General features: G+C 45.2%; 17 non-coding genes and 2 pseudogenes across 17 annotated transcripts; all 19 read right to left on the bottom strand.

Annotated features, from left to right (window-relative positions):
• Positions 1-2,218: 2,218 nt before the first annotated feature.
• Positions 2,219-2,409, bottom strand: LOC141217525 (U2 spliceosomal RNA). The gene has a single exon (XR_012286357.1). It is a non-coding gene; the product is annotated as a U2 spliceosomal RNA (small nuclear RNA).
• Positions 2,410-3,524: 1,115 nt separating this feature from the next.
• LOC141217544 (U2 spliceosomal RNA) lies at positions 3,525-3,715 on the bottom strand. The gene has a single exon (XR_012286376.1). It is a non-coding gene; the product is annotated as a U2 spliceosomal RNA (small nuclear RNA).
• Positions 3,716-4,830: 1,115 nt separating this feature from the next.
• LOC141217524 (U2 spliceosomal RNA) lies at positions 4,831-5,021 on the bottom strand. Its single transcript, XR_012286356.1, has one exon. It is a non-coding gene; the product is annotated as a U2 spliceosomal RNA (small nuclear RNA).
• A 1,115-nt stretch (positions 5,022-6,136) lies between these two features.
• LOC141217523 (U2 spliceosomal RNA) lies at positions 6,137-6,327 on the bottom strand. The gene has a single exon (XR_012286355.1). It is a non-coding gene; the product is annotated as a U2 spliceosomal RNA (small nuclear RNA).
• Positions 6,328-7,446: 1,119 nt separating this feature from the next.
• LOC141217522 (U2 spliceosomal RNA) lies at positions 7,447-7,637 on the bottom strand. Its single transcript, XR_012286354.1, has one exon. It is a non-coding gene; the product is annotated as a U2 spliceosomal RNA (small nuclear RNA).
• A 1,115-nt stretch (positions 7,638-8,752) lies between these two features.
• LOC141217542 (U2 spliceosomal RNA) lies at positions 8,753-8,943 on the bottom strand. The gene has a single exon (XR_012286374.1). It is a non-coding gene; the product is annotated as a U2 spliceosomal RNA (small nuclear RNA).
• Positions 8,944-10,058: 1,115 nt separating this feature from the next.
• On the bottom strand, positions 10,059-10,239 carry LOC141217606 (U2 spliceosomal RNA; annotated as a pseudogene).
• A 524-nt stretch (positions 10,240-10,763) lies between these two features.
• LOC141217661 (U2 spliceosomal RNA) lies at positions 10,764-10,879 on the bottom strand (annotated as a pseudogene).
• Positions 10,880-11,994: 1,115 nt separating this feature from the next.
• On the bottom strand, positions 11,995-12,185 carry LOC141217520 (U2 spliceosomal RNA). Its single transcript, XR_012286353.1, has one exon. It is a non-coding gene; the product is annotated as a U2 spliceosomal RNA (small nuclear RNA).
• Positions 12,186-13,300: 1,115 nt separating this feature from the next.
• LOC141217519 (U2 spliceosomal RNA) lies at positions 13,301-13,491 on the bottom strand. Its single transcript, XR_012286352.1, has one exon. It is a non-coding gene; the product is annotated as a U2 spliceosomal RNA (small nuclear RNA).
• A 1,115-nt stretch (positions 13,492-14,606) lies between these two features.
• On the bottom strand, positions 14,607-14,797 carry LOC141217684 (U2 spliceosomal RNA). The gene has a single exon (XR_012286484.1). It is a non-coding gene; the product is annotated as a U2 spliceosomal RNA (small nuclear RNA).
• Positions 14,798-15,912: 1,115 nt separating this feature from the next.
• On the bottom strand, positions 15,913-16,103 carry LOC141217518 (U2 spliceosomal RNA). The gene has a single exon (XR_012286351.1). It is a non-coding gene; the product is annotated as a U2 spliceosomal RNA (small nuclear RNA).
• A 1,115-nt stretch (positions 16,104-17,218) lies between these two features.
• LOC141217517 (U2 spliceosomal RNA) lies at positions 17,219-17,409 on the bottom strand. Its single transcript, XR_012286350.1, has one exon. It is a non-coding gene; the product is annotated as a U2 spliceosomal RNA (small nuclear RNA).
• A 1,115-nt stretch (positions 17,410-18,524) lies between these two features.
• Positions 18,525-18,715, bottom strand: LOC141217537 (U2 spliceosomal RNA). The gene has a single exon (XR_012286369.1). It is a non-coding gene; the product is annotated as a U2 spliceosomal RNA (small nuclear RNA).
• A 1,115-nt stretch (positions 18,716-19,830) lies between these two features.
• LOC141217515 (U2 spliceosomal RNA) lies at positions 19,831-20,021 on the bottom strand. The gene has a single exon (XR_012286348.1). It is a non-coding gene; the product is annotated as a U2 spliceosomal RNA (small nuclear RNA).
• Positions 20,022-21,136: 1,115 nt separating this feature from the next.
• Positions 21,137-21,327, bottom strand: LOC141217514 (U2 spliceosomal RNA). The gene has a single exon (XR_012286347.1). It is a non-coding gene; the product is annotated as a U2 spliceosomal RNA (small nuclear RNA).
• A 1,118-nt stretch (positions 21,328-22,445) lies between these two features.
• LOC141217513 (U2 spliceosomal RNA) lies at positions 22,446-22,636 on the bottom strand. The gene has a single exon (XR_012286346.1). It is a non-coding gene; the product is annotated as a U2 spliceosomal RNA (small nuclear RNA).
• Positions 22,637-23,754: 1,118 nt separating this feature from the next.
• Positions 23,755-23,945, bottom strand: LOC141217512 (U2 spliceosomal RNA). The gene has a single exon (XR_012286345.1). It is a non-coding gene; the product is annotated as a U2 spliceosomal RNA (small nuclear RNA).
• Positions 23,946-25,060: 1,115 nt separating this feature from the next.
• Positions 25,061-25,251, bottom strand: LOC141217511 (U2 spliceosomal RNA). The gene has a single exon (XR_012286344.1). It is a non-coding gene; the product is annotated as a U2 spliceosomal RNA (small nuclear RNA).
• Positions 25,252-25,751: the final 500 nt, after the last annotated feature.

The following is a 25,751-nucleotide window of genomic DNA, read 5'->3' as shown; positions in this document are numbered from 1 at the left end:
TCTCCCTCTGCACTCCTACAGGTTTGCTTTCTTTTCCCTTTACCACCAACACCTTTTCTACACTTTCCTCCTTTCTCTCTACCAAAACCTTTTTAACCACTACCTCCTTCTCTTTATTTCTTTTCCTCTTTGGGCAATTCTTAAAAACATGCGTATCTTCCTGACACAAGTTGCACTTCCTCCGATCTTTACAATCCTTTGACTCATGATCACCTTTTTTGCAAAAACCACATACACCACCCGAACAATTTTCCTTTCCATGCCCGTATTGACGACAAACTCGACAAAAAGTGGGTATACCACTGAAAAAAATATCACCATTTATATTACCCAACTTAAACCTAGCTGGGGGAAGCAACACAGTCCCCTGCTCATCTTCTTTGAAACGGACCAAAAATTTCCACTTCGAAGTCCAAAAACCAAATTCATTATAAATCTTCCCTTTTGGTGTTACTGACAAACAAAAAAACTCCAAAAATGTAAGAACATCCTCTTCGTCCACCAATGGAGAGTACATTTTAACAATGATCCATTTATCTCTAACGGGGAAGTGTGGCATTACACTTATCCCCTCCATTCTTTTATCCTGGCTTGCAGTCATTTTCCTTAGATATCCTTCAAAAAAAACTTTGTCAACAAAAACTATATCATAAACACCCCTCCTGGGGTAGTCCATTATCGCCAACACTTCTTCTGTCTTCAAACCAAAAAGATCCACAAGAACTTGACTCATCACATACCTAAAATCCTTTTGATCTCGAAAGTTCTCCTGAACAACCAAACGAATAGAATTCTGCACCTTAGCGAATTCAGGCACATTATCTTCCTCTCCTTCATGTGATGCTGCAGACATCTTCTTCACAAACAGGTTCTCCTCTTCTCAATAGAAACCTTCAACACCGAAGTGCCAGGTAGATGATCGCCTCCCGTTGCCCGGGGACTAATCCGACTCCCTAATAGCAGCAGGGAGGTGAAGCCCTGCTGAAAAACAGAGCGATCCCCCCAGGCCAAGGAGCCGGGTACCCCGAGCACCTCTCAGCCAAGACCAAGGCAGCAGCCGCTAGATCACTGCACTTGATCTTAGCCAAAAGGCCGAGAAGCGATAACCAGAATTGGTTTCAAACTACGGAGCCACCCAAGGATCCTGAAAAGTCCATTTGTGGAGATGAGCTCCTGGACTCCCGTTAAGAAGACATGTTGTCAACCTCTAGATCCCTTACATGCCTGCACTTTTCGGCTTGCTGCTGCTGCAATCCACGCGTTTTAGATCTGCATAACTCCACCTCTTTAAACACAGCACCTTCACCCCCTGCTGTTCCCACCCGCCTCAACACCGTTGGAAGGGAGGAGAACCAATTAAGGCGGGGGTGGGGTGGAACGAGCAGCTGTCTACCCTTAGCAGGAGGGCTCCTGATTACATACCTCTCCTGCTGCTGCTGCTGCTGGCTGTCCAGCAGCAGACTGAAGGTGGCTGCTGCTGTGCACAGGTATATAAAGGCTCAGAGCCTATTATGACACGCGCAGCCAGCGTTCCATTGCCACATTCCATCTACTGCAGGCAGGATACCTGGCTGGCTGAATGTCGCTGAGAAGCTCACAGAGACCGCCATAAGCAACAGTTTAACAGAATGCCACAGACTAATCAACCAAACTTTTTGGGTTGGGTTCTCTTTTATAGTCTGCAGGCATTAAATGAAAGAAGTCAGTGTTCCAGCAGAAGGAGACAACGTTTCAGAAAAGGCATTGTAGCAAACCAAAAAAGAAATTTTAAGCGCAGCAGAGTAACCAGCGCACATACCTGTTAGCTCAGGTGAGTTTAAAAGGCTGCTGTTGATAACAAGGGCATTTGCTAAATAGATGGTGTGTGTGCAACAATATACTGAAAGGTCAATTATATTGTGCAGCTTATCTCACCACCTGTAGTTATTTAGGTGAAAGCTCCAAAATGCTTGCCTAATATGTCTGTTTATCCAAAAGGAAGTAAAAAGGGAGAGCTAGAAAGATAGCATTGCATCACATTACATGGCAATGCAATGCACAGTTGCTGAAGTTGAACCAAAATGAGCTTGTAATCTGGCTTCTGCAACTTTGAACATGAAAAATCCAATGAGGAGAAGAAAAGCAAAGCCAAAGAGTCCATCCCAAAATCCGACAAACAAGCAAAATGAACAAAAAACATTGAATTCAATTCTTTCTGATTTTAGAAACTGCATTAAAGAAGGGGTGCACCGGTCCTGGAGATACTGCAATACCAGGTCAATGCGTGGAGTGGACAGAGCAAGCTCTTTTTCCATCTCCCTGTTCTAAAAATCCATTTAATATATGGTCCCCAGATAGGGGACGTATCAGATATTAAACTGATAAGAACAGATACTACACTTGATCTTAGCCAAAAGGCCGAGAAGCGATAACCAGAATTGGTTTCAAACTACGGAGCCACCCAAGGATCCTGAAAAGTCCATTTGTGGAGATGAGCTCCTGGACTCCCGTTAAGAAGACATGTTGTCAACCTCTAGATCCCTTACATGCCTGCACTTTTCGGCTTGCTGCTGCTGCAATCCACGCGTTTTAGATCTGCATAACTCCACCTCTTTAAACACAGCACCTTCACCCCCTGCTGTTCCCACCCGCCTCAACACCGTTGGAAGGGAGGAGAACCAATTAAGGCGGGGGGTGGGGTGGAACGAGCAGCTGTCTACCCTTAGCAGGAGGGCTCCTGATTACATACCTCTCCTGCTGCTGCTGCTGCTGGCTGTCCAGCAGCAGACTGAAGGTGGCTGCTGCTGTGCACAGGTATATAAAGGCTCAGAGCCTATTATGACACGCGCAGCCAGCGTTCCATTGCCACATTCCATCTACTGCAGGCAGGATACCTGGCTGGCTGAATGTCGCTGAGAAGCTCACAGAGACCGCCATAAGCAACAGTTTAACAGAATGCCACAGACTAATCAACCAAACTTTTTGGGTTGGGTTCTCTTTTATAGTCTGCAGGCATTAAATGAAAGAAGTCAGTGTTCCAGCAGAAGGAGACAACGTTTCAGAAAAGGCATTGTAGCAAACCAAAAAAGAAATTTTAAGCGCAGCAGAGCAACCAGCGCACATACCTGTTAGCTCAGGTGAGTTTAAAAGGCTGCTGTTGATAACAAGGGCATTTGCTAAATAGATGGTGTGTGTGCAACAATATACTGAAAGGTCAATTATATTGTGCAGCTTATCTCACCACCTGTAGTTATTTAGGTGAAAGCTCCAAAATGCTTGCCTAATATGTCTGTTTATCCAAAAGGAAGTAAAAAGGGAGAGCTAGAAAGATAGCATTGCATCACATTACATGGCAATGCAATGCACAGTTGCTGAAGTTGAACCAAAATGAGCTTGTAATCTGGCTTCTGCAACTTTGAACATGAAAAATCCAATGAGGAGAAGAAAAGCAAAGCCAAAGAGTCCATCCCAAAATCCGACAAACAAGCAAAATGAACAAAAAACATTGAATTCAATTCTTTCTGATTTTAGAAACTGCATTAAAGAAGGGGTGCACCGGTCCTGGAGATACTGCAATACCAGGTCAACGCGTGGAGTGGACAGAGCAAGCTCTTTTTCCATCTCCCTGTTCTAAAAATCCATTTAATATATGGTCCCCAGATAGGGGACGTATCAGATATTAAACTGATAAGAACAGATACTACACTTGATCTTAGCCAAAAGGCCGAGAAGCGATAACCAGAATTGGTTTCAAACTACGGAGCCACCCAAGGATCCTGAAAAGTCCATTTGTGGAGATGAGCTCCTGGACTCCCGTTAAGAAGACATGTTGTCAACCTCTAGATCCCTTACATGCCTGCACTTTTCGGCTTGCTGCTGCTGCAATCCACGCGTTTTAGATCTGCATAACTCCACCTCTTTAAACACAGCACCTTCACCCCCTGCTGTTCCCACCCGCCTCAACACCGTTGGAAGGGAGGAGAACCAATTAAGGCGGGGGGTGGGGTGGAACGAGCAGCTGTCTACCCTTAGCAGGAGGGCTCCTGATTACATACCTCTCCTGCTGCTGCTGCTGCTGGCTGTCCAGCAGCAGACTGAAGGTGGCTGCTGCTGTGCACAGGTATATAAAGGCTCAGAGCCTATTATGACACGCGCAGCCAGCGTTCCATTGCCACATTCCATCTACTGCAGGCAGGATACCTGGCTGGCTGAATGTCGCTGAGAAGCTCACAGAGACCGCCATAAGCAACAGTTTAACAGAATGCCACAGACTAATCAACCAAACTTTTTGGGTTGGGTTCTCTTTTATAGTCTGCAGGCATTAAATGAAAGAAGTCAGTGTTCCAGCAGAAGGAGACAACGTTTCAGAAAAGGCATTGTAGCAAACCAAAAAAGAAATTTTAAGCGCAGCAGAGTAACCAGCGCACATACCTGTTAGCTCAGGTGAGTTTAAAAGGCTGCTGTTGATAACAAGGGCATTTGCTAAATAGATGGTGTGTGTGCAACAATATACTGAAAGGTCAATTATATTGTGCAGCTTATCTCACCACCTGTAGTTATTTAGGTGAAAGCTCCAAAATGCTTGCCTAATATGTCTGTTTATCCAAAAGGAAGTAAAAAGGGAGAGCTAGAAAGATAGCATTGCATCACATTACATGGCAATGCAATGCACAGTTGCTGAAGTTGAACCAAAATGAGCTTGTAATCTGGCTTCTGCAACTTTGAACATGAAAAATCCAATGAGGAGAAGAAAAGCAAAGCCAAAGAGTCCATCCCAAAATCCGACAAACAAGCAAAATGAACAAAAAACATTGAATTCAATTCTTTCTGATTTTAGAAACTGCATTAAAGAAGGGGTGCACCGGTCCTGGAGATACTGCAATACCAGGTCAATGCGTGGAGTGGACAGAGCAAGCTCTTTTTCCATCTCCCTGTTCTAAAAATCCATTTAATATATGGTCCCCAGATAGGGGACGTATCAGATATTAAACTGATAAGAACAGATACTACACTTGATCTTAGCCAAAAGGCCGAGAAGCGATAACCAGAATTGGTTTCAAACTACGGAGCCACCCAAGGATCCTGAAAAGTCCATTTGTGGAGATGAGCTCCTGGACTCCCGTTAAGAAGACATGTTGTCAACCTCTAGATCCCTTACATGCCTGCACTTTTCGGCTTGCTGCTGCTGCAATCCACGCGTTTTAGATCTGCATAACTCCACCTCTTTAAACACAGCACCTTCACCCCCTGCTGTTCCCACCCGCCTCAACACCGTTGGAAGGGAGGAGAACCAATTAAGGCGGGGGGTGGGGTGGAACGAGCAGCTGTCTACCCTTAGCAGGAGGGCTCCTGATTACATACCTCTCCTGCTGCTGCTGCTGCTGGCTGTCCAGCAGCAGACTGAAGGTGGCTGCTGCTGTGCACAGGTATATAAAGGCTCAGAGCCTATTATGACACGCGCAGCCAGCGTTCCATTGCCACATTCCATCTACTGCAGGCAGGATACCTGGCTGGCTGAATGTCGCTGAGAAGCTCACAGAGACCGCCATAAGCAACAGTTTAACAGAATGCCACAGACTAATCAACCAAACTTTTTGGGTTGGGTTCTCTTTTATAGTCTGCAGGCATTAAATGAAAGAAGTCAGTGTTCCAGTAGAAGGAGACAACGTTTCAAAAAAGGCATTGTAGCAAACCAAAAAAGAAATTTTAAGCGCAGCAGAGTAACCAGCGCACATACCTGTTAGCTCAGGTGAGTTTAAAAGGCTGCTGTTGATAACAAGGGCATTTGCTAAATAGATGGTGTGTGTGCAACAATATACTGAAAGGTCAATTATATTGTGCAGCTTATCTCACCACCTGTAGTTATTTAGGTGAAAGCTCCAAAATGCTTGCCTAATATGTCTGTTTATCCAAAAGGAAGTAAAAAGGGAGAGCTAGAAAGATAGCATTGCATCACATTACATGGCAATGCAATGCACAGTTGCTGAAGTTGAACCAAAATGAGCTTGTAATCTGGCTTCTGCAACTTTGAACATGAAAAATCCAATGAGGAGAAGAAAAGCAAAGCCAAAGAGTCCATCCCAAAATCCGACAAACAAGCAAAATGAACAAAAAACATTGAATTCAATTCTTTCTGATTTTAGAAACTGCATTAAAGAAGGGGTGCACCGGTCCTGGAGATACTGCAATACCAGGTCAATGCGTGGAGTGGACAGAGCAAGCTCTTTTTCCATCTCCCTGTTCTAAAAATCCATTTAATATATGGTCCCCAGATAGGGGACGTATCAGATATTAAACTGATAAGAACAGATACTACACTTGATCTTAGCCAAAAGGCCGAGAAGCGATAACCAGAATTGGTTTCAAACTACGGAGCCACCCAAGGATCCTGAAAAGTCCATTTGTGGAGATGAGCTCCTGGACTCCCGTTAAGAAGACATGTTGTCAACCTCTAGATCCCTTACATGCCTGCACTTTTCGGCTTGCTGCTGCTGCAATCCACGCGTTTTAGATCTGCATAACTCCACCTCTTTAAACACAGCACCTTCACCCCCTGCTGTTCCCACCCGCCTCAACACCGTTGGAAGGGAGGAGAACCAATTAAGGCGGGGGGTGGGGTGGAACGAGCAGCTGTCTATCTACCCTTAGCAGGAGGGCTCCTGATTACATACCTCTCCTGCTGCTGCTGCTGCTGGCTGTCCAGCAGCAGACTGAAGGTGGCTGCTGCTGTGCACAGGTATATAAAGGCTCAGAGCCTATTATGACACGCGCAGCCAGCGTTCCATTGCCACATTCCATCTACTGCAGGCAGGATACCTGGCTGGCTGAATGTCGCTGAGAAGCTCACAGAGACCGCCATAAGCAACAGTTTAACAGAATGCCACAGACTAATCAACCAAACTTTTTGGGTTGGGTTCTCTTTTATAGTCTGCAGGCATTAAATGAAAGAAGTCAGTGTTCCAGCAGAAGGAGACAACGTTTCAGAAAAGGCATTGTAGCAAACCAAAAAAGAAATTTTAAGCGCAGCAGAGTAACCAGCGCACATACCTGTTAGCTCAGGTGAGTTTAAAAGGCTGCTGTTGATAACAAGGGCATTTGCTAAATAGATGGTGTGTGTGCAACAATATACTGAAAGGTCAATTATATTGTGCAGCTTATCTCACCACCTGTAGTTATTTAGGTGAAAGCTCCAAAATGCTTGCCTAATATGTCTGTTTATCCAAAAGGAAGTAAAAAGGGAGAGCTAGAAAGATAGCATTGCATCACATTACATGGCAATGCAATGCACAGTTGCTGAAGTTGAACCAAAATGAGCTTGTAATCTGGCTTCTGCAACTTTGAACATGAAAAATCCAATGAGGAGAAGAAAAGCAAAGCCAAAGAGTCCATCCCAAAATCCGACAAACAAGCAAAATGAACAAAAAACATTGAATTCAATTCTTTCTGATTTTAGAAACTGCATTAAAGAAGGGGTGCACCGGTCCTGGAGATACTGCAATACCAGGTCAATGCGTGGAGTGGACAGAGCAAGCTCTTTTTCCATCTCCCTGTTCTAAAAATCCATTTAATATATGGTCCCCAGATAGGGGACGTATCAGATATTAAACTGATAAGAACAGATACTACACTTGATCTTAGCCAAAAGGCCGAGAAGCGATAACCAGAATTGGTTTCAAACTACGGAGCCACCCAAGGATCCTGAAAAGTCCATTTGTGGAGATGAGCTCCTGGACTCCCGTTAAGAAGACATGTTGTCAACCTCTAGATCCCTTACATGCCTGCACTTTTCGGCTTGCTGCTGCTGCAATCCACGCGTTTTAGATCTGCATAACTCCACCTCTTTAAACACAGCACCTTCACCCCCTGCTGTTCCCACCCGCCTCAACACCGTTGGAAGGGAGGAGAACCAATTAAGGCGGGGGGTGGGGTGGAACGAGCAGCTGTCTACCCTTAGCAGGAGGGCTCCTGATTACATACCTCTCCTGCTGCTGCTGCTGCTGGCTGTCCAGCAGCAGACTGAAGGTGGCTGCTGCTGTGCACAGGTATATAAAGGCTCAGAGCCTATTATGACACGCGCAGCCAGCGTTCCATTGCCACATTCCATCTACTGCAGGCAGGATACCTGGCTGGCTGAATGTCGCTGAGAAGCTCACAGAGATCGCCATAAGCAACAGTTTAACAGAATGCCACAGACTAATCAACCAAACTTTTTGGGTTGGGTTCTCTTTTATAGTCTGCAGGCATTAAATGAAAGAAGTCAGTGTTCCAGCAGAAGGAGACAACGTTTCAGAAAAGGCATTGTAGCAAACCAAAAAAGAAATTTTAAGCGCAGCAGAGTAACCAGCGCACATACCTGTTAGCTCAGGTGAGTTTAAAAGGCTGCTGTTGATAACAAGGGCATTTGCTAAATAGATGGTGTGTGTGCAACAATATACTGAAAGGTCAATTATATTGTGCAGCTTATCTCACCACCTGTAGTTATTTAGGTGAAAGCTCCAAAATGCTTGCCTAATATGTCTGTTTATCCAAAAGGAAGTAAAAAGGGAGAGCTAGAAAGATAGCATTGCATCACATTACATGGCAATGCAATGCACAGTTGCTGAAGTTGAACCAAAATGAGCTTGTAATCTGGCTTCTGCAACTTTGAACATGAAAAATCCAATGAGGAGAAGAAAAGCAAAGCCAAAGAGTCCATCCCAAAATCCGACAAACAAGCAAAATGAACAAAAAACATTGAATTCAATTCTTTCTGATTTTAGAATCTGCATTAAAGAAGGCGTGCACCGGTCCTGGAGATAATGCAATACCAGGTCAATGCGTGGAGTGGACAGAGCAAGCTCTTTTTCCATCTCCCTGTTCTAAAAATCCATTTAATATATGGTCCCCAGATAGGGGACGTATCAGATATTAAACTGATAAGAACAGATACTACACTTGATCTTAGCCAAAAGGCCGAGAAGCGATAACCAGAATTGGTTTCAAACTACGGAGCCACCCAAGGATCCTGAAAAGTCCATTTGTGGAGATGAGCTCCTGGACTCCCGTTAAGAAGACATGTTGTCAACCTCTAGATCCCTTACATGCCTGCACTTTTCGGCTTGCTGCTGCTGCAATCCACGCGTTTTAGATCTGCATAACTCCACCTCTTTAAACACAGCACCTTCACCCCCTGCTGTTCCCACCCGCCTCAACACCGTTGGAAGGGAGGAGAACCAATTAAGGCGGGGGGTGGGGTGGAACGAGCAGCTGTCTACCCTTAGCAGGAGGGCTCCTGATTACATACCTCTCCTGCTGCTGCTGCTGCTGGCTGTCCAGCAGCAGACTGAAGGTGGCTGCTGCTGTGCACAGGTATATAAAGGCTCAGAGCCTATTATGACACGCGCAGCCAGCGTTCCATTGCCACATTCCATCTACTGCAGGCAGGATACCTGGCTGGCTGAATGTCGCTGAGAAGCTCACAGAGACCGCCATAAGCAACAGTTTAACAGAATGCCACAGACTAATCAACCAAACTTTTTGGGTTGGGTTCTCTTTTATAGTCTGCAGGCATTAAATGAAAGAAGTCAGTGTTCCAGCAGAAGGAGACAACGTTTCAGAAAAGGCATTGTAGCAAACCAAAAAAGAAATTTTAAGCGCAGCAGAGTAACCAGCGCACATACCTGTTAGCTCAGGTGAGTTTAAAAGGCTGCTGTTGATAACAAGGGCATTTGCTAAATAGATGGTGTGTGTGCAACAATATACTGAAAGGTCAATTATATTGTGCAGCTTATCTCACCACCTGTAGTTATTTAGGTGAAAGCTCCAAAATGCTTGCCTAATATGTCTGTTTATCCAAAAGGAAGTAAAAAGGGAGAGCTAGAAAGATAGCATTGCATCACATTACATGGCAATGCAATGCACAGTTGCTGAAGTTGAACCAAAATGAGCTTGTAATCTGGCTTCTGCAACTTTGAACATGAAAAATCCAATGAGGAGAAGAAAAGCAAAGCCAAAGAGTCCATCCCAAAATCCGACAAACAAGCAAAATGAACAAAAAACATTGAATTCAATTCTTTCTGATTTTAGAAACTGCATTAAAGAAGGGGTGCACCGGTCCTGGAGATACTGCAATACCAGGTCAATGCGTGGAGTGGACAGAGCAAGCTCTTTTTCCATCTCCCTGTTCTAAAAATCCATTTAATATATGGTCCCCAGATAGGGGACGTATCAGATATTAAACTGATAAGAACAGATTTTTGATTGAAGCTGCATCCAAGGCACTGAAAAATGTGACCGAAGTCACACCAAAACAGCGCACGAGGCGAGGATTCATGTGGACCCTTCCCGGAGGAGAGGGTCCCCAATAAACCATCCCCATCCCTCCGAGCCAGAAGGCCACAGCGAGGGTCAGGGATCTCCGATGCTCTCCCTAGCCGAAGCCGGAGAAGAGCCGTTTTCGTGCTCCCAGCTTCCATCTAGGCTGCCACCCTAGTGGAGCTGGAGCCTGTGTTGGTTTCTCAGCCCAAAGCTGACCGGACCTCCGACCGGGTTTATAAAAATTCCCCTTCCTAGCCCGGAGGCCAGGAATAGGGGGGGTTGCTCAGAAAGTATGATTGGCAAAGGTGCGGCGTGCTACGAAGCCAAGTCTTTCTGGGGTTCCCAGTCCCAGTAAGCTTGGACTCCCACCAGGGCGCCTACTCCTGGGGCACATTGCTCCAAAGCCCTCACACTTACCCAGCCTAGTGACTTCGATCCTGGAGGGCCATGTTTTCCATCAGATAACTCTATGAGCCACCTGGCGTACTAACAAGTGCACCAAACCAGTGTGTAATATGCATCAATTTACTAGGGCAGCCCAAGGACAAAACTGCCTTTTCAAAAGATACTACACTTGATCTTAGCCAAAAGGCCGAGAAGCGATAACCAGAATTGGTTTCAAACTACGGAGCCACCCAAGGATCCTGAAAAGTCCATTTGTGGAGATGAGCTCCTGGACTCCCGTTAAGAAGACATGTTGTCAACCTCTAGATCCCTTACATGCCTGCACTTTTCGGCTTGCTGCTGCTGCAATCCACGCGTTTTAGATCTGCATAACTCCACCTCTTTAAACACAGCACCTTCACCCCCTGCTGTTCCCACCCGCCTCAACACCGTTGGAAGGGAGGAGAACCAATTAAGGCGGGGGGTGGGGTGGAACGAGCAGCTGTCTACCCTTAGCAGGAGGGCTCCTGATTACATACCTCTCCTGCTGCTGCTGCTGCTGGCTGTCCAGCAGCAGACTGAAGGTGGCTGCTGCTGTGCACAGGTATATAAAGGCTCAGAGCCTATTATGACACGCGCAGCCAGCGTTCCATTGCCACATTCCATCTACTGCAGGCAGGATACCTGGCTGGCTGAATGTCGCTGAGAAGCTCACAGAGACCGCCATAAGCAACAGTTTAACAGAATGCCACAGACTAATCAACCAAACTTTTTGGGTTGGGTTCTCTTTTATAGTCTGCAGACATTAAATGAAAGAAGTCAGTGTTCCAGCAGAAGGAGACAACGTTTCAGAAAAGGCATTGTAGCAAACCAAAAAAGAAATTTTAAGCGCAGCAGAGTAACCAGCGCACATACCTGTTAGCTCAGGTGAGTTTAAAAGGCTGCTGTTGATAACAAGGGCATTTGCTAAATAGATGGTGTGTGTGCAACAATATACTGAAAGGTCAATTATATTGTGCAGCTTATCTCACCACCTGTAGTTATTTAGGTGAAAGCTCCAAAATGCTTGCCTAATATGTCTGTTTATCCAAAAGGAAGTAAAAAGGGAGAGCTAGAAAGATAGCATTGCATCACATTACATGGCAATGCAATGCACAGTTGCTGAAGTTGAACCAAAATGAGCTTGTAATCTGGCTTCTGCAACTTTGAACATGAAAAATCCAATGAGGAGAAGAAAAGCAAAGCCAAAGAGTCCATCCCAAAATCCGACAAACAAGCAAAATGAACAAAAAACATTGAATTCAATTCTTTCTGATTTTAGAAACTGCATTAAAGAAGGGGTGCACCGGTCCTGGAGATACTGCAATACCAGGTCAATGCGTGGAGTGGACAGAGCAAGCTCTTTTTCCATCTCCCTGTTCTAAAAATCCATTTAATATATGGTCCCCAGATAGGGGACGTATCAGATATTAAACTGATAAGAACAGATACTACACTTGATCTTAGCCAAAAGGCCGAGAAGCGATAACCAGAATTGGTTTCAAACTACGGAGCCACCCAAGGATCCTGAAAAGTCCATTTGTGGAGATGAGCTCCTGGACTCCCGTTAAGAAGACATGTTGTCAACCTCTAGATCCCTTACATGCCTGCACTTTTCGGCTTGCTGCTGCTGCAATCCACGCGTTTTAGATCTGCATAACTCCACCTCTTTAAACACAGCACCTTCACCCCCTGCTGTTCCCACCCGCCTCAACACCGTTGGAAGGGAGGAGAACCAATTAAGGCGGGGGGTGGGGTGGAACGAGCAGCTGTCTACCCTTAGCAGGAGGGCTCCTGATTACATACCTCTCCTGCTGCTGCTGCTGCTGGCTGTCCAGCAGCAGACTGAAGGTGGCTGCTGCTGTGCACAGGTATATAAAGGCTCAGAGCCTATTATGACACGCGCAGCCAGCGTTCCATTGCCACATTCCATCTACTGCAGGCAGGATACCTGGCTGGCTGAATGTCGCTGAGAAGCTCACAGAGACCGCCATAAGCAACAGTTTAACAGAATGCCACAGACTAATCAACCAAACTTTTTGGGTTGGGTTCTCTTTTATAGTCTGCAGGCATTAAATGAAAGAAGTCAGTGTTCCAGCAGAAGGAGACAACGTTTCAGAAAAGGCATTGTAGCAAACCAAAAAAGAAATTTTAAGCGCAGCAGAGTAACCAGCGCACATACCTGTTAGCTCAGGTGAGTTTAAAAGGCTGCTGTTGATAACAAGGGCATTTGCTAAATAGATGGTGTGTGTGCAACAATATACTGAAAGGTCAATTATATTGTGCAGCTTATCTCACCACCTGTAGTTATTTAGGTGAAAGCTCCAAAATGCTTGCCTAATATGTCTGTTTATCCAAAAGGAAGTAAAAAGGGAGAGCTAGAAAGATAGCATTGCATCACATTACATGGCAATGCAATGCACAGTTGCTGAAGTTGAACCAAAATGAGCTTGTAATCTGGCTTCTGCAACTTTGAACATGAAAAATCCAATGAGGAGAAGAAAAGCAAAGCCAAAGAGTCCATCCCAAAATCCGACAAACAAGCAAAATGAACAAAAAACATTGAATTCAATTCTTTCTGATTTTAGAAACTGCATTAAAGAAGGGGTGCACCGGTCCTGGAGATACTGCAATACCAGGTCAATGCGTGGAGTGGACAGAGCAAGCTCTTTTTCCATCTCCCTGTTCTAAAAATCCATTTAATATATGGTCCCCAGATAGGGGACGTATCAGATATTAAACTGATAAGAACAGATACTACACTTGATCTTAGCCAAAAGGCCGAGAAGCGATAACCAGAATTGGTTTCAAACTACGGAGCCACCCAAGGATCCTGAAAAGTCCATTTGTGGAGATGAGCTCCTGGACTCCCGTTAAGAAGACATGTTGTCAACCTCTAGATCCCTTACATGCCTGCACTTTTCGGCTTGCTGCTGCTGCAATCCACGCGTTTTAGATCTGCATAACTCCACCTCTTTAAACACAGCACCTTCACCCCCTGCTGTTCCCACCCGCCTCAACACCGTTGGAAGGGAGGAGAACCAATTAAGGCGGGGGGTGGGGTGGAACGAGCAGCTGTCTACCCTTAGCAGGAGGGCTCCTGATTACATACCTCTCCTGCTGCTGCTGCTGCTGGCTGTCCAGCAGCAGACTGAAGGTGGCTGCTGCTGTGCACAGGTATATAAAGGCTCAGAGCCTATTATGACACGCGCAGCCAGCGTTCCATTGCCACATTCCATCTACTGCAGGCAGGATACCTGGCTGGCTGAATGTCGCTGAGAAGCTCACAGAGACCGCCATAAGCAACAGTTTAACAGAATGCCACAGACTAATCAACCAAACTTTTTGGGTTGGGTTCTCTTTTATAGTCTGCAGGCATTAAATGAAAGAAGTCAGTGTTCCAGCAGAAGGAGACAACGTTTCAGAAAAGGCATTGTAGCAAACCAAAAAAGAAATTTTAAGCGCAGCAGAGTAACCAGCGCACATACCTGTTAGCTCAGGTGAGTTTAAAAGGCTGCTGTTGATAACAAGGGCATTTGCTAAATAGATGGTGTTTGTGCAACAATATACTGAAAGGTCAATTATATTGTGCAGCTTATCTCACCACCTGTAGTTATTTAGGTGAAAGCTCCAAAATGCTTGCCTAATATGTCTGTTTATCCAAAAGGAAGTAAAAAGGGAGAGCTAGAAAGATAGCATTGCATCACATTACATGGCAATGCAATGCACAGTTGCTGAAGTTGAACCAAAATGAGCTTGTAATCTGGCTTCTGCAACTTTGAACATGAAAAATCCAATGAGGAGAAGAAAAGCAAAGCCAAAGAGTCCATCCCAAAATCCGACAAACAAGCAAAATGAACAAAAAACATTGAATTCAATTCTTTCTGATTTTAGAAACTGCATTAAAGAAGGGGTGCACCGGTCCTGGAGATACTGCAATACCAGGTCAATGCGTGGAGTGGACAGAGCAAGCTCTATTTCCATCTCCCTGTTCTAAAAATCCATTTAATATATGGTCCCCAGATAGGGGACGTATCAGATATTAAACTGATAAGAACAGATACTACACTTGATCTTAGCCAAAAGGCCGAGAAGCGATAACCAGAATTGGTTTCAAACTACAGAGCCACCCAAGGATCCTGAAAAGTCCATTTGTGGAGATGAGCTCCTGGACTCCCGTTAAGAAGACATGTTGTCAACCTCTAGATCCCTTACATGCCTGCACTTTTCGGCTTGCTGCTGCTGCAATCCACGCGTTTTAGATCTGCATAACTCCACCTCTTTAAACACAGCACCTTCACCCCCTGCTGTTCCCACCCGCCTCAACACCGTTGGAAGGGAGGAGAACCAATTAAGGCGGGGGGTGGGGTGGAACGAGCAGCTGTCTACCCTTAGCAGGAGGGCTCCTGATTACATACCTCTCCTGCTGCTGCTGCTGCTGGCTGTCCAGCAGCAGACTGAAGGTGGCTGCTGCTGTGCACAGGTATATAAAGGCTCAGAGCCTATTATGACACGCGCAGCCAGCGTTCCATTGCCACATTCCATCTACTGCAGGCAGGATACCTGGCTGGCTGAATGTCGCTGAGAAGCTCACAGAGACCGCCATAAGCAACAGTTTAACAGAATGCCACAGACTAATCAACCAAACTTTTTGGGTTGGGTTCTCTTTTATAGTCTGCAGGCATTAAATGAAAGAAGTCAGTGTTCCAGCAGAAGGAGACAACGTTTCAGAAAAGGCATTGTAGCAAACCAAAAAAGAAATTTTAAGCGCAGCAGAGTAACCAGCGCACATACCTGTTAGCTCAGGTGAGTTTAAAAGGCTGCTGTTGATAACAAGGGCATTTGCTAAATAGATGGTGTGTGTGCAACAATATACTGAAAGGTCAATTATATTGTGCAGCTTATCTCACCACCTGTAGTTATTTAGGTGAAAGCTCCAAAATGCTTGCCTAATATGTCTGTTTATCCAAAAGGAAGTAAAAAGGGAGAGCTAGAAAGATAGCATTGCATCACATTACATGGCAATGCAATGCACAGTTGCTGAAGTTGAACCAAAATGAGCTTGTAATCTGGCTTCTGCAACTTTGAACATGAAAAATCCAATGAGGAGAAGAAAAGCAAAGCCAAAGAGTCCATCCCAAAATCCGACAAACAAGCAAAATGAACAAAAAACATTGAATTCAATTCTTTCTGATTTTAGAAACTGCATTAAAGAAGGGGTGCACCGGTCCTGGAGATACTGCAATACCAGGTCAATGCGTGGAGTGGACAGAGCAAGCTCTTTTTCCATCTCCCTGTTCTAAAAATCCATTTAATATATGGTCCCCAGATAGGGGACGTATCAGATATTAAACTGATAAGAACAGATACTACACTTGATCTTAGCCAAAAGGCCGAGAAGCGATAACCAGAATTGGTTTCAAACTACGGAGCCACCCAAGGATCCTGAAAAGTCCATTTGTGGAGATGAGCTCCTGGACTCCCGTTAAGAAGACATGTTGTCAACCTCTAGATCCCTTACATGCCTGCACTTTTTGGCTTGCTGCTGCTGCAATCCACGCGTTTTAGATCTGCATAACTCCACCTCTTTAAACACAGCACCTTCACCCCCTGCTGTTCCCACCCGCCTCAACACCGTTGGAAGGGAGGAGAACCAATTAAGGCGGGGGGTGGGGTGGAACGAGCAGCTGTCTACCCTTAGCAGGAGGGCTCCTGATTACATACCTCTCCTGCTGCTGCTGCTGCTGGCTGTCCAGCAGCAGACTGAAGGTGGCTGCTGCTGTGCACAGGTATATAAAGGCTCAGAGCCTATTATGACACGCGCAGCCAGCGTTCCATTGCCACATTCCATCTACTGCAGGCAGGATACCTGGCTGGCTGAATGTCGCTGAGAAGCTCACAGAGACCGCCATAAGCAACAGTTTAACAGAATGCCACAGACTAATCAACCAAACTTTTTGGGTTGGGTTCTCTTTTATAGTCTGCAGGCATTAAATGAAAGAAGTCAGTGTTCCAGCAGAAGGAGACAACGTTTCAGAAAAGGCATTGTAGCAAACCAAAAAAGAAATTTTAAGCGCAGCAGAGTAACCAGCGCACATACCTGTTAGCTCAGGTGAGTTTAAAAGGCTGCTGTTGATAACAAGGGCATTTGCTAAATAGATGGTGTTTGTGCAACAATATACTGAAAGGTCAATTATATTGTGCAGCTTATCTCACCACCTGTAGTTATTTAGGTGAAAGCTCCAAAATGCTTGCCTAATATGTCTGTTTATCCAAAAGGAAGTAAAAAGGGAGAGCTAGAAAGATAGCATTGCATCACATTACATGGCAATGCAATGCACAGTTGCTGAAGTTGAACCAAAATGAGCTTGTAATCTGGCTTCTGCAACTTTGAACATGAAAAATCCAATGAGGAGAAGAAAAGCAAAGCCAAAGAGTCCATCCCAAAATCCGACAAACAAGCAAAATGAACAAAAAACATTGAATTCAATTCTTTCTGATTTTAGAAACTGCATTAAAGAAGGGGTGCACCGGTCCTGGAGATACTGCAATACCAGGTCAATGCGTGGAGTGGACAGAGCAAGCTCTTTTTCCATCTCCCTGTTCTAAAAATCCATTTAATATATGGTCCCCAGATAGGGGACGTATCAGATATTAAACTGATAAGAACAGATACTACACTTGATCTTAGCCAAAAGGCCGAGAAGCGATAACCAGAATTGGTTTCAAACTACGGAGCCACCCAAGGATCCTGAAAAGTCCATTTGTGGAGATGAGCTCCTGGACTCCCGTTAAGAAGACATGTTGTCAACCTCTAGATCCCTTACATGCCTGCACTTTTCGGCTTGCTGCTGCTGCAATCCACGCGTTTTAGATCTGCATAACTCCACCTCTTTAAACACAGCACCTTCACCCCCTGCTGTTCCCACCCGCCTCAACACCGTTGGAAGGGAGGAGAACCAATTAAGGCGGGGGGTGGGGTGGAACGAGCAGCTGTCTACCCTTAGCAGGAGGGCTCCTGATTACATACCTCTCCTGCTGCTGCTGCTGCTGGCTGTCCAGCAGCAGACTGAAGGTGGCTGCTGCTGTGCACAGGTATATAAAGGCTCAGAGCCTATTATGACACGCGCAGCCAGCGTTCCATTGCCACATTCCATCTACTGCAGGCAGGATACCTGGCTGGCTGAATGTCGCTGAGAAGCTCACAGAGACCGCCATAAGCAACAGTTTAACAGAATGCCACAGACTAATCAACCAAACTTTTTGGGTTGGGTTCTCTTTTATAGTCTGCAGGCATTAAATGAAAGAAGTCAGTGTTCCAGCAGAAGGAGACAACGTTTCAGAAAAGGCATTGTAGCAAACCAAAAAAGAAATTTTAAGCGCAGCAGAGTAACCAGCGCACATACCTGTTAGCTCAGGTGAGTTTAAAAGGCTGCTGTTGATAACAAGGGCATTTGCTAAATAGATGGTGTTTGTGCAACAATATACTGAAAGGTCAATTATATTGTGCAGCTTATCTCACCACCTGTAGTTATTTAGGTGAAAGCTCCAAAATGCTTGCCTAATATGTCTGTTTATCCAAAAGGAAGTAAAAAGGGAGAGCTAGAAAGATAGCATTGCATCACATTACATGGCAATGCAATGCACAGTTGCTGAAGTTGAACCAAAATGAGCTTGTAATCTGGCTTCTGCAACTTTGAACATGAAAAATCCAATGAGGAGAAGAAAAGCAAAGCCAAAGAGTCCATCCCAAAATCCGACAAACAAGCAAAATGAACAAAAAACATTGAATTCAATTCTTTCTGATTTTAGAAACTGCATTAAAGAAGGAGTGCACCGGTCCTGGAGATACTGCAATACCAGGTCAATGCGTGGAGTGGACAGAGCAAGCTCTTTTTCCATCTCCCTGTTCTAAAAATCCATTTAATATATGGTCCCCAGATAGGGGACGTATCAGATATTAAACTGATAAGAACAGATACTACACTTGATCTTAGCCAAAAGGCCGAGAAGCGATAACCAGAATTGGTTTCAAACTACGGAGCCACCCAAGGATCCTGAAAAGTCCATTTGTGGAGATGAGCTCCTGGACTCCCGTTAAGAAGACATGTTGTCAACCTCTAGATCCCTTACATGCCTGCACTTTTCGGCTTGCTGCTGCTGCAATCCACGCGTTTTAGATCTGCATAACTCCACCTCTTTAAACACAGCACCTTCACCCCCTGCTGTTCCCACCCGCCTCAACACCGTTGGAAGGGAGGAGAACCAATTAAGGCGGGGGGTGGGGTGGAACGAGCAGCTGTCTACCCTTAGCAGGAGGGCTCCTGATTACATACCTCTCCTGCTGCTGCTGCTGCTGGCTGTCCAGCAGCAGACTGAAGGTGGCTGCTGCTGTGCACAGGTATATAAAGGCTCAGAGCCTATTATGACACGCGCAGCCAGCGTTCCATTGCCACATTCCATCTACTGCAGGCAGGATACCTGGCTGGCTGAATGTCGCTGAGAAGCTCACAGAGACCGCCATAAGCAACAGTTTAACAGAATGCCACAGACTAATCAACCAAACTTTTTGGGTTGGGTTCTCTTTTATAGTCTGCAGGCATTAAATGAAAGAAGTCAGTGTTCCAGCAGAAGGAGACAACGTTTCAGAAAAGGCATTGTAGCAAACCAAAAAAGAAATTTTAAGCGCAGCAGAGTAACCAGCGCACATACCTGTTAGCTCAGGTGAGTTTAAAAGGCTGCTGTTGATAACAAGGGCATTTGCTAAATAGATGGTGTGTGTGCAACAATATACTGAAAGGTCAATTATATTGTGCAGCTTATCTCACCACCTGTAGTTATTTAGGTGAAAGCTCCAAAATGCTTGCCTAATATGTCTGTTTATCCAAAAGGAAGTAAAAAGGGAGAGCTAGAAAGATAGCATTGCATCACATTACATGGCAATGCAATGCACAGTTGCTGAAGTTGAACCAAAATGAGCTTGTAATCTGGCTTCTGCAACTTTGAACATGAAAAATCCAATGAGGAGAAGAAAAGCAAAGCCAAAGAGTCCATCCCAAAATCCGACAAACAAGCAAAATGAACAAAAAACATTGAATTCAATTCTTTCTGATTTTAGAAACTGCATTAAAGAAGGGGTGCACCGGTCCTGGAGATACTGCAATACCAGGTCAATGCGTGGAGTGGACAGAGCAAGCTCTTTTTCCATCTCCCTGTTCTAAAAATCCATTTAATATATGGTCCCCAGATAGGGGACGTATCAGATATTAAACTGATAAGAACAGATACTACACTTGATCTTAGCCAAAAGGCCGAGAAGCGATAACCAGAATTGGTTTCAAACTACGGAGCCACCCAAGGATCCTGAAAAGTCCATTTGTGGAGATGAGCTCCTGGACTCCCGTTAAGAAGACATGTTGTCAACCTCTAGATCCCTTACATGCCTGCACTTTTCGGCTTGCTGCTGCTGCAATCCACGCGTTTTAGATCTGCATAACTCCACCTCTTTAAACACAGCACCTTCACCCCCTGCTGTTCCCACCCGCCTCAACACCGTTGGAAGGGAGGAGAACCAATTAAGGCGGGGGGTGGGGTGGAACGAGCAGCTGTCTACCCTTAGCAGGAGGGCTCCTGATTACATACCTCTCCTGCTGCTGCTGCTGCTGGCTGTCCAGCAGCAGACTGAAGGTGGCTGCTGCTGTGCACAGGTATATAAAGGCTCAGAGCCTATTTTGACAAGCGCAGCCAGCGTTCCATTGCCACATTCCATCTACTGCAGGCAGGATACCTGGCTGGCTGAATGTCGCTGAGAAGCTCACAGAGACCGCCATAAGCAACAGTTTAACAGAATGCCACAGACTAATCAACCAAACTTTTTGGGTTGGGTTCTCTTTTATAGTCTGCAGGCATTAAATGAAAGAAGTCAGTGTTCCAGCAGAAGGAGACAACGTTTCAGAAAAGGCATTGTAGCAAACCAAAAAAGAAATTTTAAGCGCAGCAGAGTAACCAGCGCACATACCTGTTAGCTCAGGTGAGTTTAAAAGGCTGCTGTTGATAACAAGGGCATTTGCTAAATAGATGGTGTGTGTGCAACAATATACTGAAAGGTCAATTATATTGTGCAGCTTATCTCACCACCTGTAGTTATTTAGGTGAAAGCTCCAAAATGTTTGCCTAATATGTCTGTTTATCCAAAAGGAAGTAAAAAGGGAGAGCTAGAAAGATAGCATTGCATCACATTACATGGCAATGCAATGCACAGTTGCTGAAGTTGAACCAAAATGAGCTTGTAATCTGGCTTCTGCAACTTTGAACATGAAAAATCCAATGAGGAGAAGAAAAGCAAAGCCAAAGAGTCCATCCCAAAATCCGACAAACAAGCAAAATGAACAAAAAACATTGAATTCAATTCTTTCTGATTTTAGAAACTGCATTAAAGAAGGGGTGCACCGGTCCTGGAGATACTGCAATACCAGGTCAATGCGTGGAGTGGACAGAGCAAGCTCTTTTTCCATCTCCCTGTTCTAAAAATCCATTTAATATATGGTCCCCAGATAGGGGACGTATCAGATATTAAACTGATAAGAACAGATACTACACTTGATCTTAGCCAAAAGGCCGAGAAGCGATAACCAGAATTGGTTTCAAACTACGGAGCCACCCAAGGATCCTGAAAAGTCCATTTGTGGAGATGAGCTCCTGGACTCCCGTTAAGAAGACATGTTGTCAACCTCTAGATCCCTTACATGCCTGCACTTTTCGGCTTGCTGCTGCTGCAATCCACGCGTTTTAGATCTGCATAACTCCACCTCTTTAAACACAGCACCTTCACCCCCTGCTGTTCCCACCCGCCTCAACACCGTTGGAAGGGAGGAGAACCAATTAAGGCGGGGGGTGGGGTGGAACGAGCAGCTGTCTACCCTTAGCAGGAGGGCTCCTGATTACATACCTCTCCTGCTGCTGCTGCTGCTGCTGGCTGTCCAGCAGCAGACTGAAGGTGGCTGCTGCTGTGCACAGGTATATAAAGGCTCAGAGCCTATTTTGACAAGCGCAGCCAGCGTTCCATTGCCACATTCCATCTACTGCAGGCAGGATACCTGGCTGGCTGAATGTCGCTGAGAAGCTCACAGAGACCGCCATAAGCAACAGTTTAACAGAATGCCACAGACTAATCAACCAAACTTTTTGGGTTGGGTTCTCTTTTATAGTCTGCAGGCATTAAATGAAAGAAGTCAGTGTTCCAGCAGAAGGAGACAACGTTTCAGAAAAGGCATTGTAGCAAACCAAAAAAGAAATTTTAAGCGCAGCAGAGTAACCAGCGCACATACCTGTTAGCTCAGGTGAGTTTAAAAGGCTGCTGTTGATAACAAGGGCATTTGCTAAATAGATGGTGTGTGTGCAACAATATACTGAAAGGTCAATTATATTGTGCAGCTTATCTCACCACCTGTAGTTATTTAGGTGAAAGCTCCAAAATGCTTGCCTAATATGTCTGTTTATCCAAAAGGAAGTAAAAAGGGAGAGCTAGAAAGATAGCATTGCATCACATTACATGGCAATGCAATGCACAGTTGCTGAAGTTGAACCAAAATGAGCTTGTAATCTGGCTTCTGCAACTTTGAACATGAAAAATCCAATGAGGAGAAGAAAAGCAAAGCCAAAGAGTCCATCCCAAAATCCGACAAACAAGCAAAATGAACAAAAAACATTGAATTCAATTCTTTCTGATTTTAGAAACTGCATTAAAGAAGGGGTGCACCGGTCCTGGAGATACTGCAATACCAGGTCAATGCGTGGAGTGGACAGAGCAAGCTCTTTTTCCATCTCCCTGTTCTAAAAATCCATTTAATATATGGTCCCCAGATAGGGGACGTATCAGATATTAAACTGATAAGAACAGATACTACACTTGATCTTAGCCAAAAGGCCGAGAAGCGATAACCAGAATTGGTTTCAAACTACGGAGCCACCCAAGGATCCTGAAAAGTCCATTTGTGGAGATGAGCTCCTGGACTCCCGTTAAGAAGACATGTTGTCAACCTCTAGATCCCTTACATGCCTGCACTTTTCGGCTTGCTGCTGCTGCAATCCACGCGTTTTAGATCTGCATAACTCCACCTCTTTAAACACAGCACCTTCACCCCCTGCTGTTCCCACCCGCCTCAACACCGTTGGAAGGGAGGAGAACCAATTAAGGCGGGGGGTGGGGTGGAACGAGCAGCTGTCTACCCTTAGCAGGAGGGCTCCTGATTACATACCTCTCCTGCTGCTGCTGCTGCTGCTGGCTGTCCAGCAGCAGACTGAAGGTGGCTGCTGCTGTGCACAGGTATATAAAGGCTCAGAGCCTATTTTGACAAGCGCAGCCAGCGTTCCATTGCCACATTCCATCTACTGCAGGCAGGATACCTGGCTGGCTGAATGTCGCTGAGAAGCTCACAGAGACCGCCATAAGCAACAGTTTAACAGAATGCCACAGACTAATCAACCAAACTTTTTGGGTTGGGTTCTCTTTTATAGTCTGCAGGCATTAAATGAAAGAAGTCAGTGTTCCAGCAGAAGGAGACAACGTTTCAGAAAAGGCATTGTAGCAAACCAAAAAAGAAATTTTAAGCGCAGCAGAGTAACCAGCGCACATACCTGTTAGCTCAGGTGAGTTTAAAAGGCTGCTGTTGATAACAAGGGCATTTGCTAAATAGATGGTGTGTGTGCAACAATATACTGAAAGGTCAATTATATTGTGCAGCTTATCTCACCACCTGTAGTTATTTAGGTGAAAGCTCCAAAATGCTTGCCTAATATGTCTGTTTATCCAAAAGGAAGTAAAAAGGGAGAGCTAGAAAGATAGCATTGCATCACATTACATGGCAATGCAATGCACAGTTGCTGAAGTTGAACCAAAATGAGCTTGTAATCTGGCTTCTGCAACTTTGAACATGAAAAATCCAATGAGGAGAAGAAAAGCAAAGCCAAAGAGTCCATCCCAAAATCCGACAAACAAGCAAAATGAACAAAAAACATTGAATTCAATTCTTTCTGATTTTAGAAACTGCATTAAAGAAGGGGTGCACCGGTCCTGGAGATACTGCAATACCAGGTCAATGCGTGGAGTGGACAGAGCAAGCTCTTTTTCCATCTCCCTGTTCTAAAAATCCATTTAATATATGGTCCCCAGATAGGGGACGTATCAGATATTAAACTGATAAGAACAGATACTACACTTGATCTTAGCCAAAAGGCCGAGAAGCGATAACCAGAATTGGTTTCAAACTACGGAGCCACCCAAGGATCCTGAAAAGTCCATTTGTGGAGATGAGCTCCTGGACTCCCGTTAAGAAGACATGTTGTCAACCTCTAGATCCCTTACATGCCTGCACTTTTCGGCTTGCTGCTGCTGCAATCCACGCGTTGTAGATCTGCATAACTCCACCTCTTTAAACACAGCACCTTCACCCCCTGCTGTTTCCACCCGCCTCAACACCGTTGGAAGGGAGGAGAACCAATTAAGGCGGGGGGTGGGGTGGAACGAGCAGCTGTCTACCCTTAGCAGGAGGGCTCCTGATTACATACCTCTCCTGCTGCTGCTGCTGCTGGCTGTCCAGCAGCAGACTGAAGGTGGCTGCTGCTGTGCACAGGTATATAAAGGCTCAGAGCCTATTATGACACGCGCAGCCAGCGTTCCATTGCCACATTCCATCTACTGCAGGCAGGATACCTGGCTGGCTGAATGTCGCTGAGAAGCTCACAGAGACCGCCATAAGCAACAGTTTAACAGAATGCCACAGACTAATCAACCAAACTTTTTGGGTTGGGTTCTCTTTTATAGTCTGCAGGCATTAAATGAAAGAAGTCAGTGTTCCAGCAGAAGGAGACAACGTTTCAGAAAAGGCATTGTAGCAAACCAAAAAAGAAATTTTAAGCGCAGCAGAGTAACCAGCGCACATACCTGTTAGCTCAGGTGAGTTTAAAAGGCTGCTGTTGATAACAAGGGCATTTGCTAAATAGATGGTGTGTGTGCAACAATATACTGAAAGGTCAATTATATTGTGCAGCTTATCTCACCACCTGTAGTTATTTAGGTGAAAGCTCCAAAATGCTTGCCTAATATGTCTGTTTATCCAAAAGGAAGTAAAAAGGGAGAGCTAGAAAGATAGCATTGCATCACATTACATGGCAATGCAATGCACAGTTGCTGAAGTTGAACCAAAATGAGCTTGTAATCTGGCTTCTGCAACTTTGAACATGAAAAATCCAATGAGGAGAAGAAAAGCAAAGCCAAAGAGTCCATCCCAAAATCCGACAAACAAGCAAAATGAACAAAAAACATTGAATTCAATTCTTTCTGATTTTAGAAACTGCATTAAAGAAGGGGTGCACCGGTCCTGGAGATACTGCAATACCAGGTCAATGCGTGGAGTGGACAGAGCAAGCTCTTTTTCCATCTCCCTGTTCTAAAAATCCATTTAATATATGGTCCCCAGATAGGGGACGTATCAGATATTAAACTGATAAGAACAGATACTACACTTGATCTTAGCCAAAAGGCCGAGAAGCGATAACCAGAATTGGTTTCAAACTACGGAGCCACCCAAGGATCCTGAAAAGTCCATTTGTGGAGATGAGCTCCTGGACTCCCGTTAAGAAGACATGTTGTCAACCTCTAGATCCCTTACATGCCTGCACTTTTCGGCTTGCTGCTGCTGCAATCCACGCGTTTTAGATCTGCATAACTCCACCTCTTTAAACACAGCACCTTCACCCCCTGCTGTTCCCACCCGCCTCAACACCGTTGGAAGGGAGGAGAACCAATTAAGGCGGGGGGTGGGGTGGAACGAGCAGCTGTCTACCCTTAGCAGGAGGGCTCCTGATTACATACCTCTCCTGCTGCTGCTGCTGCTGGCTGTCCAGCAGCAGACTGAAGGTGGCTGCTGCTGTGCACAGGTATATAAAGGCTCAGAGCCTATTATGACACGCGCAGCCAGCGTTCCATTGCCACATTCCATCTACTGCAGGCAGGATACCTGGCTGGCTGAATGTCGCTGAGAAGCTCACAGAGA

This window comes from Phyllobates terribilis, unplaced genomic scaffold, assembly GCF_046119375.1.
Source record: "Phyllobates terribilis strain yellow unplaced genomic scaffold, ASM4611937v1 Scaffold_241__1_contigs__length_2998254, whole genome shotgun sequence".
NCBI classification, from domain to species: domain Eukaryota; kingdom Metazoa; phylum Chordata; class Amphibia; order Anura; family Dendrobatidae; genus Phyllobates; species Phyllobates terribilis.
This window is presented reverse-complemented; position numbering and strand designations above follow the sequence as displayed.